Source organism: Hylobates moloch, unplaced genomic scaffold (genome assembly GCF_009828535.3).
Source record: "Hylobates moloch isolate HMO894 unplaced genomic scaffold, HMol_V3 SCAFFOLD_11, whole genome shotgun sequence".
NCBI lineage: Eukaryota > Metazoa > Chordata > Mammalia > Primates > Hylobatidae > Hylobates > Hylobates moloch.
The window spans coordinates 2,544,489-2,563,348 of NW_026652286.1; the positions used below are offsets into that span (position 1 = coordinate 2,544,489).

Consider the following 18,860-nt stretch of genomic DNA (forward strand, 5'->3'; position numbering starts at 1 on the left):
AAAAAGTCTACAAAGTCAACTGTGAGACCAGACCTTGACCTGTTCCGTTTGGCGCTCTGGATTGCGGAGCATACCGAGGAGTCCTGGGTACTTTCTTTGTTAAGTGGGGTGTGTGTGGTTTTTGTTTTCAAAGCTGGCCTGGAGGCTCTGGGTTGCCATGGCAACTCTTGAGCAGGGCCGCCTTTTCCCTTCCCTCCATCTTGGGAGCCCTGGTTGCCATAACAACTGATTGGTCCTCTCCTCTTCCTCCACCTCTGCCACGGGGCTCCAGCTTCCCTCTGGGGGCACCACTGTTCCTAGGTCTGGGGCAACCCTGATTTCACTTGACCCATGTACCTTGGGACCCTCTTGAGAGGAGACGTGAGCGAGGCCGTTCCCGGGGAGGGTGGCGGCAGCAAACAGCATGGCCGCTGGGAAGGGGAGAGGGCTCGGGTGGAGGAAGAGTGAGGGTCCCTGCTCCATCCTAGCTTGGGAGAATCAGTGTTGCCTGGGGACCAGAGGGGGAAGCAAGTTCCTCTGAGGTTCAGGGGTGGTTTTGGGGATCAGTGAGGTACAGAGACTGTGAGGTCTCAAGCATTCTTCCTCAACATTTCCCATTGTAGATGGCAGAGCAGATGCAAGGGCACTGCCGAGCTGCCCTCAGGGGGTCCTCAGCCTTGGAGGAGGCGGGAGACCTGGGCTATGGAGCCACTCACAGGCCCTACTGAGAACAACGTGGTGTCCATCACAGTCCTCTTCAGAATGCCCAGAATATAGGGATAAGGAGGTGAAACTGGCGTGTTTATTAACACAGTGGAATATTCTGTGGCCAAATCAAAGGAAGACGTTGAGGATTCTGGTGACACCTGGAAACGTCCTGCTATGGGAAAAAAGCAGGACCCACAATGCTATGTGGTTATTGACTGCGACTATATAATGCCAGCGTGGACCTCTCAGAGATGGAATTTGGAGGAATGTAATACAGATGCAAATAGAATTTTCCCCACACTGCCTTCTCCCCCAGTGTTTCCTCATCTCTGTCAACAGCCTTGCCACCTACTCTGTTGCCCAAACCAGAAACTTGATTCAAACTAGACTTCTCCCTCTGCCCTCATGCCCCGTTCCTGTTAGTCACAAGTCCTGCTGGTTCCAGCTCTGAGACAGCTTTCAGAGTACTCCTCGTCCTGTTCCCACATTCACATCCCCCAGGGGACTCTCTCCTCCCAGCGTGTCTGTTCCCCCACGTGCCCCCCACGCTCTGCTCCCCTGGCACCTCTGCCATGCTGCTGCCCCAGGGCATATGTGGCCAAGGGGCTCCTCTCCTCCCCTTCCTCATTTGCTCCAGGATCAAGGACACACTTCTTGGCCCATTGAAGGCCCTTCCGGATCCACTTCCTTAGCCCAGGCTCTAGCTTCTCCCTGTTTGCAGCCTCCAAGGAGGCTCTCTTTATTCCTCTTTGCCTGTGAAGACAGTTCCCTCTGGCAGGAATACCCTTCGCTGCCTGATCTGCCTGGTCAACTCCTATCCCCCATTTCAGGTTTTGCCCAAGACTTTCTAAGATGGTAGAAGAAAGAGGTTTCCACTCCATTCCCCTCCTGAAAACTGTACAGAAGCCACAGGAGAACAGGAATAGAAGCCTGAACTCCGTCTTTGGTGGAACACGGAGACCTCTCTACTCTTGAATCTCAATACATGGAGGGGGAAGCTGCTGGAGGAGGATAAAGGGCTCAGCAGAGAGGAGAAACATCGAACCTCTGTACTTACGAGTGCGGAAGGCACTACAGAAATGAGCTGATTTTCTCTACAGAGACCCAGAAAGGGTCCGGGATCAGAGGCACCAGGTATCACAGGAAGTGGGGCAGGACCTGAGAATGGGGGTAGGGGGTAGTTTCAAAGTCTGGGTAAGGAGCAGTAGACCTCCAAGTCCCACTCCATCCTATGCAGCCAGGTGACTGTCCTCCTTACTCCCACAAGAGACCAGAGGTCCTGGTCTCAGAGATGCCAAGTGTAAAGAGAAGGGGTGAGGTGTCCTAGTAAAGGCTCCCAGCCTCCTTCCCCACCCACCTCCAGGGTACCAGAATCAGGCTTATGCCTGCACCCTGCACTAACCCCATGCAAAGATTGAAGTGTGTTTTCCCTGGAGGAATTAAACAAGCCCAAAGAAACGACTGACAGATGCTTATGCTCAGGGGTCTGTAGCTGATAAGCTGGTGCGAGCAACTGAGTGTCCAATTAACATGCCACACTCAGGCACTTCATACCTCCAAGTGGCCCTGCAGTGGGGAATCATTAAATACCAACACACACCCAAAGATCACGGACACTTGAGGACACTTTCTCTCAGTATTCCGAGGAAGATATGAACCAAGAGGAAATGGAGATTATGCAGGGAGCAGAATAGAAGGTTGAAGAAACCGTAACTGATATCCTTAGAGAGATACAAGAACATATTTCACCCATTAAAAAGTAACAGAGTGAAATAAAAAAGAAATAGAGAAAAAGAAAGAACGCTTAAAAGTAAAAATCCTGATGGTAAAAATTTTAAAAAGTATCAAGAGTTGGAAGATAAAGTTGAGGAACTTCCTCTGTACATACAACAAAGAGAGACAAAGACGTGAAGCAGAGGAGGGGCAGGAGAGAAAGCGTAAGCAATTAGGGATCAGGCTGGGCATGGTGACTCATGCTTATAATCCCAGTGCTTCAGGAGGCTGAGGTGGGAGGATTGCTTGAGGCCAGGAGTTTGAGACCAGCCTGGGTAACATAGTAGAACCACATTTCTACAGAAAATAAACAAATCAGTTGCATATGGTGCACCTGTAGTCCCAGCCACTAGGGGAGCCTGAGATAGGAGGATCACTTGAGCCCAGGAGGTTTTCTTTTTTTCTTTTTTTTTTTTTGAGATGGAGTCTCGCTCTGTCACCCAGGCTGGAGTGCAATGGCATGATCTTGGCCCACTGCAACCTCCACCTCCCAGGTTCAAGCAATTCTCCTGCTTCAGCCTCCCGAGTAGCTGGGACTACAGGTGCATGTCACCATGCCTGGCTAATTTTTGTACTTTTAATAGAGATGGGGTTTCACCACGTTGGTCAGGCTGGTCTCAAACTCCTGAACTCGTGAACCACCCCCCTCGGCCTCCCAAAATGCTGGGATTACAGGTGTGAGCCACCATGCCCGGCCGAGCCTAGGAGTTTGAGACTGCTGTTGAGCCTTGATCGTGCCACTGTACTCCAGTCTGGGCGATAGAGCAAGACCTGTCTCTGAAAAAATTTATATATAATTAAGGAGTCAATCTAGGAGCTCCAACATTCAGCTAATAGGGGTCCCAGAAATGGAGAGAGGAAGGAATGAAATTGTCAAGGAAATAATACAAGAAAATTTCCCTGAATTAAAGGACATGTGTCCTAGATGGTAAGATCCATTGAGTATCCAACTCAGTCAGTGAAAAAAATATCCACATCCAGGCTCATCATTACAACCTTTCAGATGCAGAGATCAAGGTAGCTCTGTGAGGTTTCTGGAGACAGCTGGCTGGGACTTCGACGAGACAAGTGAGGCACTTGCCTTGTGCGTGGAATTTAAGGGGGCACCAAAAAACTCAGTGATCAAGATAAAAAAATTAATGCACTATTTTAAAAAGAGGCCGGGCGTAGTAGCTCACGCCTGTAATCCCAGCACTTTGGGAGGCTGAGGCAGGCAGATCACTTGAGGTCAGGAGTTCAAGACCAACCCAGCCAACATGGAGAAACCCCATCTCTACTAAAAATACAAAAATTAGCTGGGCATGGTGGTGCACACCTGTAATCCCAGCTACTTAGGAGGCTGAGGCAGGAGAATCGCTTGAACCTGGGAGTTGGAAGTTGCAGTGAGCCAAGATCGCACCACTGCATTCCAGCCTGGGTGTCAGAGCAAGACTCTCCCTCAAAAAAAAAAAAAAAAAAAAGAAAAGAAAAGAAAAGAAAAGAAAAAGAAAGCAACCCACGATAAACAAACAGCAAAATTTTAAGTAAAGACATGGTCTGACAGGACTGGGATTTGGGCGGGCGAGGTGAGTGAGGTCAAGCTGAATAAGCGTAGGTTTGGATCTCATCTTTATTTGAAATTGGCATTTCAATGGGTGAATTTTTTGGCACTCCCTTGCATGTTTGCATCTCAGATGGGTGCTTCACTCACTTCGTCCTAGTCCCAGCCCTGCACAGGAAGCCTCTGGAGTGATGGCGTCAAGCTGCTCAACAGCGACACTGGAAGTTTGAAGACAAGGAAGCAATGACTTTCAAAAATCTGACTAAGACTGGCTCATGAGCGGTGGCTCATGCCTGTAATCCCAGCACTTCGGGAGGCTGAGGCAGGTGGATCACTTGAGGTCAGGCGTTGGGGACCAGCCTGACCAACATAATAAAACCCCATCTCTACTAAAAATACAACAATTAGCCAGATGTGGTGGCACAGTCCTGTAGTCCCAGCTGCTTGGGAGGCTAAGGCAGGAGAATTGCTTGAACCCGGGAGGCCAAGATCACACCACTGCACTCCAGCCTGGGCGACAGAGTGAGACTTCATCTCAAAATAAGCAAAAAACAGATCTGACTGAAAATGTTTTTCTAACTAGTATTCCACACCAACCCAGACTGTCAGTTAAACATGATGGGAGAAATAAAGAGCTTTCTAGACATGCTGTGTCTTCAAATAACTTGCCTCCGATGTACCTTTCTTAGGGAACTGCTGAAAGATGTGTTTAACTTAAATCAGGGCTCCAAGAAAGAAGTTAGATCCAGAAACAAGGGCTGCAACACAGGAGGGAAGACAAAAGGGAATTCCTTGGGTCATGGCTCCAGGGACACAAGGAGGCAGCTATGCCTTGGACCAGAGAGCAAGCTGCCTAGGTCAGCAGAAGTCAGAAGGCTCTAGTGGCTGGGGGAGTTTGTCCTCAGGAAGAAAACTCGGCCTAACAAATGATCTGACAGGTTGGGTGATGAGGAAAATTATATTGAGACATGGAAAGATTTCATCAATTGTTTTCCACAACAACAACAAACAGAACTAAGTTGATGAAAAATGAGGGAATTGTTAACAGGAAGAACAAAAAGGAAAGGAAATAAGATCATAGTGTGCTACTTGGCCCAGGAATAAAATAATATTTGTGTATTTATAAAAGTGAAAATGTGGAATGTGGATTTTAAAAGATTGAGATATTATTTTGGGAGCATAAGAGGAAGAAAAGAGGGAATGGAAGAAAAATTTCTCTAAACATACCGAGGCTGAGATGACGAGCCAAGAGATTGAAGAATACACATATTATTTAGTTTTATATATTTATTTATTTATTTAGAGACAAGGTCTCACTCTGTTACCCAGGCTGGGGTGCAGTCGCCTGATCTCAGCTCACTGACACCTCCACCTCCTGGGCTCAAGCAATCCTCCTGCCTTTGCTTCTCCAGTAGCTGGGACTACAGGCATGTGCCACTGCACCTGGCTAATTTTTGTATTTTTAGTAGAGATGGGGTTTTGACATGTTGCCCAGGCTGGTCTTGAACCCCTGGCTTCGAGCGATTTCACCCGCCTTGGCTTCCCAAAGTGCTGGGATTACAGTCATGAGCCACCGCACCTGGCTTAAAGAATACATGTATTATTTAGAAATGGGGATAGAAATAACAGAAGAGACAGCTTTGGGGAAACAAGGTGAAAGGATAGGAATCAGGAGACTTCCATTTTCAATTGTAAGCCTTTTGGGGCACTATTTGGTTTTTCAGATTTACAGGTAATACTTTGATGAAAATAAAAACAAATTTAGACAAATAGGTTTGGCTCATATTCTCTCCTCTATAAAGGAAGAGGCCCCCCACCACCCTGCTGTCCTGAGCCTTCTCTCTCTGTGACAACCTGAGCCCAGGGCTTGTGTCCCCAGCACTGACACATGGCCCTGTTCTTCATTTACTCAAAGACTAAGTGAGTGAATTTTTTTTTTTAAATAAAGTTTGTCAAGTTCAGGATAATTTAAAAAACAACAAAACCCAACTTTTGAAGAGTCGAACTGGGAAAGTTATGCTACACTAACATCAAGGGGCACTTGTCTTTTAGTGGCTGTTACAGGTGATAATGACACTTTTTAATTTATTTTTTTATTTTTGAGGGTCCAGTGTGTTTGGGTGAGGTTCCGGGCTGGATGGGAACACGGTGGGATTAGAGGCAGATACACCTGGGCTCCAAGGCTATCTCTGCCACTTACGAACTGTGGGTTTGAGGCAAGTTACCCTGAACCTGTGTTTCCTTCTCTCCACTGTGGGGATAGTAACAGAAAAAATACTTTGTAGTCTTGTTCAGGATGAGAGAAATGTCGGTGAAGTGCCTAGCCCATAGTAGGTGCTGGTTAAACAGGATCATCTTCTTAAGTTGCAGGATATTCAGTGACAGTAGCTCTTCCCTCGACCCCACTTCCTGAATTCCTTTCCTTATGGAACCTTCTGGGAAGCTCTGGCCTTTGTCTCTGACACCGCTGGACCCTGGGCTCTGTGTGGACACACTGCATATTAGCATAGTGGCTCATGGCACCTACACCATTTCAGAGACATCCGAATAATTCCATTTTGGGATTTGTGCTGAGATGGTTTCAGTGGCTTTGCTTGGTTTCTAAACAAAAGTTATTTAGGTGGGAACAGATTCAACTTGAGGTTTTCGTGATTTTCACACGACCTTTAAATACCCCCGATTTGCAGTTTCCTTCTTTCTCTAATGAAAAACTGGATCGTCTTGTTAAAAAGAAACTTAACGTGATGCTGTTGGCCCGCAAATCTCCTAGCCTCCCTCTCTCCATTTCACTGGCTCCCACCCTCTCCTGTCTCTCTTGGCTGCTCCACCCACCCTCTAACCCGGCAGTCCTCAGCTGGCCTCCATCCACTGCTCCCTCCGTGGGAACGGCTCACTCAGAATTCACCAAGGCCTTCCCAGTAGCCACATCCAGAGACCTTGTGCAACCTCCTTCTTCAGGCTGAATTTAACCCCTCTTCTTGAAATGTTCTCGTTCTCTGGCTTTGGGACACGAAAGAAGCCTACTTATTTGTTCCCTAAAGTTCAGTTCTTGCTTTTTTTTTTTTTTTTTTACGTTATTGCTTTATTCTTTACACCTTTGATGATCACCTCTATGTGGATTATTTTCTTAGCTCTCTTCCCATTTCATGCCAGTGTCTCCCTGGAGTCCTACTCTTGAGTCCTGATGGACTACTGGCCATTTTCCCTGAGACATTTTGAAGGTACCTCACCTCTAGGACAGATCCAACCATCTGCCCTGGCCCCCCCGCCTCTACTCCCTCCCTTAATCCATGGCACTTGAAACCCTGGAGTCCTCTTCCCTTCATTACCACCCTCCCTTCAGCTTTTTTTTTTTTTTTGGAGACAGTCTCGCTCTGTTGCCCAGGCTGGAGTGCAGTGGTGCAATCTTAGCTCACTGCATGCCCCGCCTCCTGGGTTCATGTCGTTCTCCTGCCTCAGCCTCCCGAGTAGCTGGGACTACAGGCGCCTGCCACCATGCCCGGCTAATTTTTGTATTTTTAGTAGAGATGGGGTTTCACCTTGTTAGCCAGGATGGTCTCAAACTCTTGACCTCGTGATCCGCCCGCCTTGGCCTCCCAAAGTGCTGGGATTACAGGCGTGAGCCACCGCGCCCGGCTTCCCTTCAGCTTTTACATCATGAACCAGTCCACGTCCTCTGATCTAATCAGAGTGGCCTCCGCACTGTCCCCAAACATGCAGTCACTCCTGTGTTATGCCTGGAATATCTGGGAGGGCACACTTTCACAGTCACATTTTTCAAAAAGAGAGGCTTTGTGTTAATCCATGTATATATTTGCTCAGAGACCAAGGATCGTGCAAAGCATCCTTTGTCCCATCAGTCTCCCAAAGCCGGGCCACAGACTGTGTGTATAGCCTCATCGCCGTGCAGAGGACTTGTCCTTCTCCTTGGGGTCAACCTGACCAAAGGTGTGTGCAGGGGGAGATGGTACTTCTAGGTTCACAGTTCAGCCCTCTCCTAAGAGTCTTGGCTCCACCCTGCAGAGGAGATGTTAGAGCCTTAAGAATTTAAATTCTCCAGATTCTTAGAGCATGTCTAAAACAAATCAACTATTCTCTTGCTCCTTGATGCATTATTATGCAAATAAAGTCACTGTCTTTTTACTTAATCTTGCCAAGGAGACTTTCTCCTCAAGGATGGGGAGGGGAGGCACACTCCATCCCGCCATGCATCTCATACTCTTCCCCACCTGTATCTTGGTTTATGCTGTTCTGGTCATCTATTTGGGATATATACTTCTCTCCCATCGCTGTAATAACAATCTACCTATTCTCCAAGGTAGGGAGATCTTAACCACTTTTGTGCCATGGGCACCATTTAATGGTCTGATAAAGCCTATTAGGCCTCTCTTCCAAAAAATGATTTGAAAGATATAAAATACACAGGATTATAAAAGAAACTGACAACAGTTACTAAAATATTCAAAAAACCAAATTTATGATATAAGAATACTGTCCTTCTTTAATAACATAAAAAACACCATAATTTCTCTTTTCCTTCCTTCCTTCCCTCCTTCCTTCCTTTCTTTTTTCCTTCCTTCCTTTTCCTCCCTCCCTGCCTCCCTCCCTCTCTCTTTCTCTCTCTTTCACTCTTTTCTTTCTTTCTTTCTTTCTTTCTTTCTTTTCTTTCTTTCTTTCTTTCTTTCTTTCTTTCTTTCTTTCTTTCTTTCTTTCTTTCTTTCCCTTCCTTCCTTTCTTTCTTTCTTCTTTTGTTTTTTTCAGGATCTCTCTCTGTCACCCAGGCTGGAGTCCAGTGGCAATCTAAGCTAACTGTAGCCTCGAACTCTTGGGCTCAAGAGATACTCCCACCTCAGCCTCCTGAGTACCTGGGACCACAAGCACATGCCACCATATCTGGCTAAATTTTATATTTTTTGTAGAGATGAGGTCTCACCCAGGCTGCTCTCAGACTCCTGGGATCAAGTGATCCACCTGCCTCTGCCTCCCAAAGTGCTGGGATTACAGGCATGAGCCACCGTGCCTGGCCAAAAAGCCACTATAATTTCAAAGTACAGTAGTGATGAACATAAATGATATTTTGTTCCTCTCTCCAATAACTGCAATATTACATGTGATAGCAAAGTATCTGTTACATCTACTTCTGTGGTTTGTAGCCTACATTGATAATAGAAGAAAATGTGAAGTTTCAGTTAGAGATCAGTGAATCTGAAGATGTAAAATTTTCCTCATCTAAGTTCTTCTGTCCATGAATTCTATGAGTCCTTAATGGGAGGCCCCTGTCGAGGACGTTAACTCCTGCTTCCTTAATTCAACCCTCCTTGACTACCACACTTCTGTTGGAGTTTTCCCTCATGCTAAATTCTTACAATAGTTATTTGCCTATTCATTCAACAAACATTGATCAAGATTGCTCATACATGTGCAAGTCACTGTGCCAGATGTGGGGAGCCCCCATCATGCCAAGCAAGAACCAATTTTACCAGTAGTGGAAGGGACAGACCTGTTCCCATCCAGCCATAACCCTAAACATAGCGCAACAAGCAGACAGGAGAGCTTTAAACAAAGGTCCGAAGTATCCCAGAGAAGCCGAAGTTAACATTTCGACTTGGCGAAGAGATGGAGGAGTGAAAGGTTCCATGAGGAAATTGGCATATGAGCTTGGCCTGGTAGAGGGAATAGGATATAAACAATTTTGACATAGTTTAATTAGATCTCGCTGGTATTTTTCCTTTTTCTGTCTTGCCACAAGTAAATACAAAGCTTCTAGCAGGTGGAGATCGCATCTTTTTTTTTTTTTCTTAGATGGAGTTTCACTCTTGTCACCCAGGCTGGAGTGCAATGGCGTGATCTCAACTCACTGCAACCTCCGCCTCTCGGGTTCCAGCAATTCTCCTACCTCAGCCTCCTGAGTAGCTGGGATTACAGGCGGCCGTCACCATGTGCAGCTAATTTTTTTATTTTTAGTAGAGACCGGGTTTCACCATGTTGGCCAGGCTGGTCTCGAACTCCTGACATCAGGTGATCCACCCGCCTCGGACTCCCAAAGTACTGGGTTTACAGGTGTGAGCCACTGCACCAGGCAGAGATTGCATCTTAATATGCTTGTTGATTAATAGCATTTTTGTAGAATGTAAGTTTCTGTATTAGTTAGTTATTGCTGTGCAACAAACCACCCCCAAACCCATGGCTTTAAATGATAGCCTGTTCTTTCTCATGGGTCTGCTGACCTGGGCCAGGACTGGCTGTTGTTAATTGGACTCTGTGGTCACTGGCAGCTTGGCAAGAGGCTGGCTGGTCCAGGGTGGCCTTGGCTGGGATGACTTGGCTGTCTTCTTCTTTTTCAAGTTGTGTTTGCATCAAGTTTGCTGCTGTACCATTGGCCAAAGCAAGTCACAGGGCCAAGCACAGAGTCAGTGTGGGAGGACACTGCCCAAGGACAAGGGAAAAGGGAGGCATAAAAAAATGTGGCCATTCATAGAGTCAATCCATCATCATCTTCACAACTTAAATCTCTAGCCTTAAATCCTTCGTGGAATGGGACAGATCTAAATCAATAACAAAATGCATAAGGAAGATAATTAAAGTACAGGGTGGCAATTTATAAATTCAACTAGTGATGGGTCTTCTTCTGTGGCTATATCCTAAACGTTTGAAGAATGTTATCCACAGAGATTGACTGGGTCATGCTTTTACTATTATTTTTTAACCAATGCAAACCCATTGAACTGTCTTTTCATGTTTGATGTTCCATCAGTTAAGCATCCCACATGATTTTTCATAGAGATACTTTCTGTCTCCCTGAGGACATCTGCAATAGTCCAGAACACACTTTTCCTGGTGCTTGACTCTAAGTTGCTATAAATATCAGACATTCTGTCAGCAGCTCAGGGTCACAGCTCAGGTTTCCTGAGCTAATATCGCTTGCCCCTATGCCTTGAGTTGTGTCAGTTAGAGGCAGCGGCTGGGCAGGGAAAGTGAAGTGCAAAATACAGGTGAGAAAATGTGTTTTCTGAGTAACTGGGCAAAACATATATGTGTGTGTGGGCAGGGAGCAAGTTTATCCATAACGGCAGAATTGAGCTTGGTGTGTGGGGTCATGCAGACCTGAGTGTGAATTTTGGCTCACCTTTTATGGGCCATGTGACCTCTGGCAGGTGGCTTAAATCTCTGAGCTCCAATTTCCCCTTATCTGTGAAATGGAAGGAAGCCACATAGATTAGATTGACTTCTCAGTTTGTGGCGAGGATTACATGAGCTACTAGGCTTATAAGGTAAGTGCTCAATAAGTGTTCAGTGTTATTTCTTACAGAGTGTAAAATAATCTGAATGAAGTTACCAATAGTCGGAATACAGTTCTCTGTTAGTTCAGATAAGAGAGCCTAAGAGGCTTGCCTTTTGAACTTTGTCTTGCTGCTAACGAGAGGACTGTATGCGCCTCAGTTCTCATCTATAGAGTAGAGTGATTCACATTGTCCTGCACTGAATTCACAGTCTTGTTTTCGCAATCAAATAGCCTATTGCACAGGAAATTCCTTTGCAAAAATAATTTAAAATCTCCTTGAACAAATACTGCACACATCTCACTAACATGTGGAATATAAAAAAAGTCAGATGCTTAGGAGCAGAGAGTAGAATGGTGGTTGCCAGGGGCTGGAGGATGGGGGACATGGGAACAGGTTGGTCTAAGGGTACAAAGTTCCAGATATGCAGAATAAGTTCTGGAGATCTAATGGTGACTACAATTAACAATAGTGTATTGTGTGTTTGAAATTTGCTGAGAGTAGATCTTAATTGTTCTCACCACCCCCCCCCCCCCAAAAAAATAGACTTTGGGAGGCCCAGGTGGTCGGATCGCTTGAACCCGGGAGTTTGAGACCAGCCTGGGCAATACAGCAAAACCCTGCCTCTATTAAAAATACAAAAAATTAGCCAGATGTGGTGGTATGTCCCTGTAGTCCCAGCTGCTCAGGAGGCTGAGGCAAGAGGATTGCTTTAGCCCAGGAGGTGGAGGTTGCAGTGAGCTGAGATCATGTCATTGCATTCCAGCCTGGATGACACAGTGAGACCCTGTCTTAAAGGAAAAAAAAAGGAACTATGTGAGGTGATGGATATGTTAGATAATTGGCTTGAGTGTGGTGAACATTTTGCAATATATACACATATCAAAATCACATTGTACACCTTAAGTATATATAATTTTTGTCAATTACATCTCAATAAAGCTGGGGGAGAAAAAGAAGAGCCAGAACTGGGCAACAGCACTCACTCCTGATCAGTCTGCATACCCAAGACCCCAGCATTTCTGGAAATTTTGTTCTTTTGTTTCTGGTTTGATTCTACTTGAGTCCCAAGAAACTGCCTGACCAAATCCGGCCTCTGTACACAGTGGGTCAGGCCCACTTCGAGGCCTGTCATCTTTAGCCTGTAAGTCTCTGAACTCTCCAGAAGCCCATCTTCTAGGCTTGTGATTCTTATTTGGAATATGCTCCACTCTAACACATTCGTCAGTGTTTTTCTTTTTGAGTGCACTTGTTTTTACCTCAAAAACTGAACTGGCTGGCACGGTGGTGAGCACTTGTAATCTCAGCTACTTGGGAGGCTGTGATTGAGGCAGGAGAATCCCTTAAGCTCAGGTGTTCGAGACCAGTCTGAGCAACACAGCGAGATCCTGTCTCTAAAACAATAAAAAATAATAAAAAAGACTGATGTGAATTGACATAAGACCTGTGGTTTGCATATTTGTTTTTTGGTTTAAGTATGTTATGATGGTCATATTTTCAGTTACATTTTACCCATAAAAACAATGTTTTAAATCCAGCAAAAATAAAAATAAAAAATAAAATCCCCTTGAATACATTTGAGGTAATGCTGTAGTTTTCAGCTCCTCCCATGACAGATTTTACGGAGTGCCTACTCTGTGCTACCCAGGTGCTGCTCCTGTTGTTAGTGGTGGCGCCCAGGAGAAATTAAAATTACACGAGTGTTTCCTTCCAGATGTTGTTGCTACAGGCTCAAGGTGCTCTTTTAACTGGGACATCAGCCTTTCTTGAAATAGACAAGAATTCTAGAAACATGACATCGTGCCTGATTCATCGCTTCAACTTGCCGCTGACTCATTCTCTCCTTGATAGGTTCTTCAACAGTAACTTTAATTACATCATTTACTTATTGTTTTCTTCCTTGATTTATTCTCTTTCTACAATTCTTGTTTATCATCTCGGTGATTGGACCATCTCACCTCTGAGACTTGGGTAGAATCCTCTGGACTCTGGAAATAGACATGGAGGCTTTCATGTATCTCTGTTAATGTATACAAACACCCCCAGGCTTGTACACTTGAAATACATCAGTAGGAAGGGTACTTCTCAATTTGCTAGTGTTTCACACAGCTTGTCTTATTTAATGATCTCAGCTGCCCTACAAAGTAGATACCATCCTATTAAAAAATGCAGGAGCAGAGGCTCTGAGAGGGGATTGTAACTTACCCAAGATCATGTGGTAGATTGCAAAACTGGTTCCAAATCCCTACCCTCCCCTGTACCCACACCTTTTGCCATTCATCTGCAATGTCCTTTTCTGATTCTGGGCTCAGCAATATAACTTGCTCTGGCCAATAGGATAACAACAGCAAATGTGATGTAAGCAAAAGCTTGAAAAATACTTGTGCAACTAATCATGTTTGCCTTCTCTCTTATACCTGTGCCATTGCCATGAGAACATGCCTGGGCTAGGATTAGAGACACTTGGAGCAGAGCTGAGTCAGCCCAGCTGTCCCAGTTGAGGCCAGCCTAGGTCAGTCGATGGCATCCAAGCCCTAAGCATGTTAGTGAGACCAGCCATGATCAGCACAACCACCTAGCCAACCATCCCAGACCTATGAGCAATAAAGCCTTACTATTCTATACCACCTAGGTTTTGTGATTATTTATTTCACAGAATTATTATGGCAGTATGTAACTGATAGAAGCGGTATATAGGGAAGAGTATGTGTTAGTCCGTTTTCGCATTGCTGATAAAGACATACACGAGACTGAGCAATTTACAAAAGAAAGAGGTTTAATGGACTTACAGTTCCACGTGGCTGGGGAAGCCTCACAATTGTGGTGGAAGGTGAAAGTCACATCTCACGTGGCAGCAGACAAGAGAAGAAGAGCTTGTGCAGGGAAACTCCCCTTTTAAAAACCATCAGATCTCATGATACTTATTCACTATCATCAGAACAGCCTGGGAAAGACCTGTCCCCATGATTCAGTTACCTCCCACCGTGTCACTCCCACAACGAGTGGGAATTCAAGAAGAGATTTGGGTGGGGACACAGCAAAACCATATTAGAGCAGATCTCTGGAATTGGGCAGGCCAAGATTTGAATCCTATCTGTTATTTGGAGTGTGTGTTTCTTTTTGAGACTAATTTCCTTACCCTTGAAATGAGATAATATACTTCCTTCATAGAGTTGCTGGGAAGATTAAACACAAGGTGAAGTAAATAAAGCCCCAGGGACATAAGCAAAAAATGATGGCTTCTCACAGTAATGCTCCAGAACAAACAACAAGGGAATACTGGGCCCAGTCCCAGGACTATCCAGGTGTGAAGCCAACACCTTTTCACGTCAACTCCAAGGTAAGGATTAAGAACAGAATGGCCTGGTTCTAATCTTACCATGAAATGCTGCTCCCCTGAATCTTCCATTGCAGTATAGAGAGCAGGACAGGCCTTTAAAAAATTAATGTTGCTTAAATTTAGGAGCCTGAAAAAAAAAAAAGCCAAATCCAAGATTTTCCTTTGGACTTGTGGTTTTGCCAAATAGATGGCAGTGATTTGGGGAAGGAGGGTTGCTTTCGTCCTGGGTATGGATGTGTTTCAGATCAAAGTCCTCTGGGCACAGTTGGGTGCAGGGGCCAGCCTGGCTGCATTTGCCCTGACTCTATTGGTTGCCCTCCTGTGTGCACATGCATTTTTGATGACAGATCATTCAGGAAATGTGAATGTTTCCCTAGGAGGCTTTGCTTTTGTCACCTGGCCTTCTTTTCTGGGCCTCCTGTAGGGCTGCCCTTTCCTTTCCTTTGAAGCCATTGTCTTCTTGACATGAAAAATGTGCTCGGGTACACTTATGGCTAATTATCTCAAGGGGGAAGAAAAAACAAAATGAACTCAAGGCTGAAATATAGAACCATTAACTCTGTAAACTCTGAAAGTCATAAGACACTCTTTTAAAATTAAAAAATACATATACATTTGAAATAGTTTCTTCTTAAACAGAATTAACTTGGGATGTTTCCTATTCAATTTAGCTCCCTTCTCTCTCCCTCCACTCCCACCCCAGATAGCTCACTTCCCTTTATCATCTCTGATGCTGACCATGGGTGACAACAGTTAACTCCACTGTACTCTGCCTCTCACTTATTTTATGACCTTGGATAAGTTACATGGCATTTCTGAGCTTCTGCTTCTCATAAGTAAGATGACATTGCTATTACATTTCTTTAAAACATTTTTTTAGTACTGTAAAACAATAATTTTTTATCTCTTATAGTTCCATGGGCTGACTGGACTCCACTGGGAGTTCTTAATGTCTCTTGTGTGGTTGTGTGAGATAGTGGCTGGGACTGGACTCATCTGAAGGCTTGGGCCGGATGCCCAAGATGGCCCACTTGTAGGGAGAGGTGGCTGGCTTTGATGCTGACTGTCAGCTGGGAACTCAGCTGAGACTGTTAACTGGAGTCCCTAGACGTGGCTTCTCCACGTGGCTTGGGCTTCTCATGGTAGGGCACCTGGATTCTGAGAGAGAACATCCCAAGAGACACAAGTGGAAATGATAAGGCTTCTTATGATGTAGACTGGAGGTATTGAGACGTCACTTTTGCTACATTAGAAGGTTTGATGCTGACATTTTATGATTTCACAACTTGGATCCTCTGTCCTCTGATACTGAATCAGATAGTAGTTTATGGAGCTGAGCAGAGAGCCAGCTGGTCCTGGGCACAGAGGAGGCTGCGTTCCATGCTGAAGACAAGAACATATGGTGGACATACCATCCTAACTATCTGGGAAGGGAGCTTCGTGGCTACATGGGAGTTATCATCTACCAGTGCCAGCTGCATCCTGGCTGTGCCCACCTCTGGGCTCTGAATCTCTGCCCCTCAGTACCCCCAACATCAACAGGATTGTGATGTTAGGCATGTATTAGGCATGTGAAGATGAGGAAGAGAAGATACAGATCCCATGTTTATCTCCATGAGAAGGCCATAGGGAGAGAGAAAGACTGCTGTGCACGAGAGGGAGTGTCAAATTCCAAATGGGTGTCACAGTCAGGGTGTGCTAGAGGCACTCAGGAGAAGGAGGGCTGGGCATAGAGAGTCTTCCTGGAGGAGGTGACTCTCGATCTGAATCTTGAAAGGTGAGTAGGAATTACTCAAGGAAGGAATGGGAAAGGCATTTCAGGGGAGAGATCCACGTGAGTGAAATATGAGGACTGGCAGGGGACAGCAACCCACCTGGGTAACCACAGAGTGACAGGAGAGGTGAGAGGTGGTGGGAGATGGAGCTGGAGATGCAGGCAGGGCCCAGGGTCACGCAGGGCCTGGGAGGACAGGTTACAATATTCCCATTTTCCTAGACTAGGGCCTAGAAGCTCGGGAAGATAAAGGGACTTGACTAAGGTCACATAACTTGTAAGTGACCAGTCAGGCTTCGAACCCAGGACTCTGTGACGCCTCAGTCTCATCCCATTTGCATCATCGTGTAACTGCAGTTGCTGCTGCTGGTTTTCCCAGCTCCCTCTCCCATTTCTCTGAGGCTCCTGGCAGACAAAGGGTGTTGCTTTTCTGCACCATTTATTGTAATGACTTCAATTAAACCATCTTGTGCTGGATCAGTGAGCAGCTCTAGGGAATCGATGAGCAGGGCTGGCTACCAGGGAAGCAGAGTCTCCTCCCCTTGTTCCTGCCAATCCTAGGTCCGGGTTCCTGTCCCCAGGTCTAGGGAGGACTCAAGAGAGGAAATGGGGACCGGGGGGCAGGTAGCAAATCATGAGACAAGGAAGCAAGTGTCTATTACCTTCCTGACATTGAGGGTGGGTGGCCAGCCCTTGGACGTCCATCTTTCCTGGCCCTGCCCACTGCTGCCCTTGCTCAGCTGTCTTCCTCTGGCTAATTGGGACCTGCAGCTGCAGCTCCAAGACAAAGGGGCATCCCACCTGGCTGCCTTCGGTGCAGGCCCAGTGTGCAAGGAGCCTGGGCCCCAAGGAAGAGGAGCTAAGGGCCCTGTCCTAACTTGCTACATGGCCTTTGGCAGGTGGCCTCCACTCTCTGAGGCTTCTTCTGGGGAAAAACAACAGGGTGGAAATTGCAGTACATGACGCTGTTGTTCTCCACTTGTCCTCTTCAATTCATTGTCTCTCCTTCTTAGCATTGCTCTGTGCCTCAGAAGGCTGATCCCTGTGGAATGAATCAATGGGTTCCCGTGTCTACTGGCTCCAGTATGATTTGGCCACTGGGAGACACAGGCAGGAGGCTGGAAAGTGGGAGAAGAGAGCGTGGAGTATTTCTTCTCTGCTACCTCTCTGCTTTGATGCAGGGTTGGGCCAGTGCCCTTCTGCCTGGCTATAGCTTCTGCCCTGTGGTCCTTCCCACTGTTCCAGGCCTCAATGGGCTCCAGTAACCTCCTTTAGGGCCATGGGTGGTTTCTAGCATGATACGGTTTGGGTCTGTGTCCCTGCCCAAATCTCATGTGGAATTGTAATCCCCAATGTTGGAGGTGGAGCCTGGTGGGAGGTAATTGGATCATGGGGGCAGTTTTAATGCTTAAGCACCATTCCCCTAACGCTGTTCTCATGATAGGGTTCTCATGAGATCTGGTTGTTTAAAAGTGTGTAGCACCTCCACCCTCTCTCTCTTCCACCTGCTCTGGCCATGTGAACGCCTGCTCTGGCTTTGCTTTCTGCCATGATTATAAGTTCCCTGAGGTCTCCCCAGAAGCAGATGCTGCCATGCTTCCTATACAGCCTGTGGAACTGTGAGCCAATGAAACCTCTTTTCTTTTTTTTTGAGACAGAGTCTTGCTCTGTGGCCCAGGCTGGAGTGAAGTGGCCTGATCTCAGCTCACTGCAACCTCCACCTCCTGGGTTCAAGCAATTCTCCCACCTCAGCCTCCTGAGGAGCTGGGATTACAGGCGCTCCCCACCATGACTCGCTAATTTTTATATTTTTAGTAGAGACAGGGCTTCACCATGTTGGCCAGGCTGGTCTCAAACTCCTGACCTCAAGTGATCTGCCTGCCTCGGCCTCTTAAAGTGCTGGGATTACAGGCATAAACCACCACGCCCAGGGCATCTTTTCTTTATAAATAACCCAGTCTCAGGTATTTCTTTATAGCAATGCGACAACACACTAATACACAGCAGTTTGCAGTCTCTGGGTTTCTCGATATTCTTCTTGGTTTCTTTAATCCGGCCTTCTGTAAATACTACCTCCTCAGTAAGGTCTCTTCAGTTGAACTATTTGAGAGAGTTCTGTTTCCTGTTGGGACACTGATGTATTCTCTGAAGGCCCTTTCCAACTCTGAAGTCTTACACGTTCGTGAGGGGACGATGCAATGACCTGGCTGACTCTCAGGCACCGGAGCCTGGGTTATCCCGTGACAGTTTACAGGCCGAGTGATCCCAGCTCCTCGGCGGAGCCTGGGTTATCCCGTGACAGTTTACGGGCTGAGTGATCCCAGCACCTCGGTAGTTCTTTCTTCCCCTCCTTTGGTCCTCAACCTTCACAGCCTTTGCTCAGATTCCCATCATTTATTTCTTGTTTTAATCCGACTTTATTGAGGTAAATTACAAATAGCAAACTGCATCCATGAAAGTATACAG

General features: G+C 46.2%; 1 long non-coding RNA gene across 1 annotated transcript; it reads left to right on the plus strand.

Annotated features, from left to right (window-relative positions):
* The first annotated feature begins 202 nt into the window (after positions 1-202).
* Positions 203-990, plus strand: LOC131384659 (uncharacterized). Its single transcript, XR_009215752.1, has 2 exons — positions 203-300; positions 603-990. It is a non-coding gene; the product is annotated as an uncharacterized LOC131384659 (long non-coding RNA).
* The last annotated feature ends 17,870 nt before the right edge of the window (positions 991-18,860 follow it).